Below are 3,153 nucleotides of genomic sequence, written 5' to 3' on the forward strand. Positions count from 1 at the left end.
TGTTTCACACTTGCTTAATGCTATTGGTGAGGTGAGAATTGCTCTGCCTCATAGATTGTAAAAACAGAAAGTATTCAAGAAAGGAGTGCTCAGAGAAGAGTTCAGCTGAAGATGAGATCCTGTAAGGCCACAGTATTCCCATTTCCACAGGACACTTAGATCAGTTGAAAGAGAAGTAACCAGCAGCACCTTCAAATGTTGCATGTGTCCATGGAACAATACTGAGTAGTTTTTGCAACAGAAAAATGGGGAAAGAATCCCCTTTTGTTTTGCTGCCAGGAAGTGCTAGAAACAAAAATAAATCAGATTATGAAAAAGCATCCCAGTAACCCAAGGATGAAATAAAGAAAAGAGAGTAATCATATTAAGCTATAACACAAAAAATAAATGCAACTATTTAGGTAAGAGTCATTTTAAACTGCTAAGTGATTTAAGAATACTTAGTAGAGCTCCTGCCTGGCTCAGTTGGTTAAGCATCCAGCTCTTGGTTTCAGCTCAAGTCATGATCTCAAGGTTATGAATTCAAGACTGGCATTGGGCTCTGCGCTGGCAATGCAGAGCCTGCTCAAGATTCTCTCTCTTCCTCTCTCTCTCTGCTTCTTCCTCTCTAAGTAAATAAATAAATAAATAAATAAACTTTAAAATTACTTAAGGACTTGTATTTTTTTAATGTTTTATTTATTTCTGAGAGAGAGAGAGAGACAGCATGAACAGAGGAGGGTCAGAGAGAGAGGGAGACACAGACTCTGAAGCAGTCTCCAAGCTCTGAGCTAGCTAACAGCACAGAGCCTGACGCAGGGCTCAAACCCACAAACCGTGAGGTCATGACCTGAGACGAAGTTAGACGCTTAACCTGTAGAGCCAACGAGGCACCCCAGGGACTTGTATTTTTTAAAGCAAGCTCTACAGAGTTATTATATCTTATTTTAAAAGTCAAAGTTAAAACTGCACAGGTACTGGTGAGTTAACAAGAAATCAAGTTGCAGAAGCTCAGAGAGAAATGAAGCCTCCCACCCCTGCCTCTTTAGTTCCCCCAAGTTGAAGAGGCTTATTCTCCAAGTTTAATGTCAACAGGCCTTGGTGTGCATCCAGCAGCAGCTATAGTAAATGGGAGAGAATTTGCCTATATTTTTATCCTTGCCCTTTTCTATTGAATTGCTAATCTTGAAAAGTCATAATACATTGTAGCTATTATATTTGCTTAGAAGTTTTTTTGTTTGTTTGTTTTTAGCAAGGATTGATATTTGGGCACCTGTGATACTGAGGTATATTCTCCCTAATAAATCACCTTATTACACTTGTTGGTAAAGAAAATCATATGTGAAAAACAGAAACAATAAACCCAGTGTCTTTCTGGTCATCGGTGGCATTTAACTATGTGCTTATGAGCCAAAAAACATCTCAGATGATATGCTTTTGCAAATACAAAAATAAAATGTAAAATGGCATTTAGGAAATGCATATGAGTTTCTGTTAAGTCCATATATTTCAAGGTAGTAATACTTCCCATTTAATTCATAATTTCACAACAAAGATTTCATTGAAACTTCTGACCCCTAGTTAAAGTTTATTATCATGATTTCACAGTTTTTTGTTCCTCTCATCAAATCCTGGTGTGCTGGACTGAATGGGAGCTCTTGATCACTGGGAGAGACAAGATGTGTGCAAGATGTATGAGGTCATTAGTACTTGCTGAGCACTCACTCTGAGCAGTTATTTGGCACTTCACATACACCACCTAATCCCCATCTTCTCACTTCTGTGAGGTCAGTATAATCACATCCCAATTTTACAAATAAGGGAACTACAGCACAAGATGTTAAGTCATTTTCCCAAGGTTAATGCAATTTGACCAAGATCTGTTCCAAATCTGTGTTTTTTCCCAAAATGCAATGCAACCTCCCTAGATTAAATACTTTACTTTGCAGGTAGTAAGTCTCAAGGGGCAGGCAAGTTAAGAAAATAAACAGCTTCAAGTAGCTTCACAGAAATACATCGATAATAAATCCCAAATGGATCATGTAAAGTCACTAACACATTTGGGGAATGTTCCTGATCTTTCAGTTTGTCAGAGAAAACTAGACCTTTCTAACATGCATCTCTTGGCACCATTCTCAGGATATAACTGAACTGATAATAGATCTGATCTAATATGGCAGTTCTTTGTTTCATGCATATTCCAAACGTATTCATCAAATAACTGAATACAGCTGAGGATCAGCCATTTCACTCTGAGTTGACCAGAATCACCTCAGGCAACCAGTTGCAAGCTATTCACCATCTTTTTCCACTCTCACCTCCTTCCCAATTGCCTTATTGTAAGATGGGGTTTGTTTCCTCTTTCCCACAACTCACCTTTTCCTGCCTCCTAAGGCTTCACTTCTGCAATCACAACCTCTCTTTAATATCCTCAATTTATCTCCTTCTTCTGGTTCCTTCAAGCAAGTGGAAAAGTCTTATCCAAGTAAAAAACTAAATCAAACCCCTTTCAAACCAGAAAACAAGCAAACAAAAACCTCCATCATACACTTCTGTTGGCATTTTATACTTCCTGTCCCCTTACAGCCTGGCTTCTGGAAAGGGTGGTCTATGATCTTTTTTCTACTTTCTCACTACCCACCTATTCCCCATCCCACAACAATCTGGCTACTGCCCTCACCATTCCACTGAAATTAGCCTTGCAGAGTTACAAATGCTCTTCTAGTTGCTTAATTCAATGGACACCATGTGCTTCTCCAGCTTATATACTCAAATTGGAAAGATGTGGAGAAGATTGTCATGGTCTCTGGGAAAGAATAATAAGCAAATTCATGCAGCGCTTCATATTTTTATAGTAGGAACTCATTTTGTTATATATAGACATATCTGGATATAGAGAATATATTTGCATATAGAAAAAGTAGAAAGATACACATCAAAATTTTAGCAGAAGTTATGCTGGGTGATGGGATTTAGGGCAATTCTTTATATATACATATATATAAAGAATATATATATTTCATTATATATATATCTGTGTATATATACATATATATTTCAATGTATCTAATGATATTTCTTGTCTAAATAAAAATAAATATGTCACCTCAAAAATTCCGTGACCTTTCTCAGTTCTTACCTTATTTGATCTCTCAGTATTACTGTTGTTCTCTT

General features: G+C 37.2%; 1 non-coding gene across 1 annotated transcript; it reads left to right on the plus strand.

The window, feature by feature from the left end:
* The first annotated feature begins 2,727 nt into the window (after positions 1 to 2,727).
* LOC120235708 lies at positions 2,728 to 2,830 on the plus strand. The gene has a single exon (XR_005529487.1). It is a non-coding gene; the product is annotated as a U6 spliceosomal RNA (small nuclear RNA).
* Positions 2,831 to 3,153: the final 323 nt, after the last annotated feature.

This window comes from Hyaena hyaena, unplaced genomic scaffold (assembly GCF_003009895.1).
Source record: "Hyaena hyaena isolate Hyena2069 unplaced genomic scaffold, ASM300989v1 scaffold_136, whole genome shotgun sequence".
In the NCBI taxonomy this organism is placed as follows: Eukaryota; Metazoa; Chordata; class Mammalia; order Carnivora; family Hyaenidae; genus Hyaena; species Hyaena hyaena.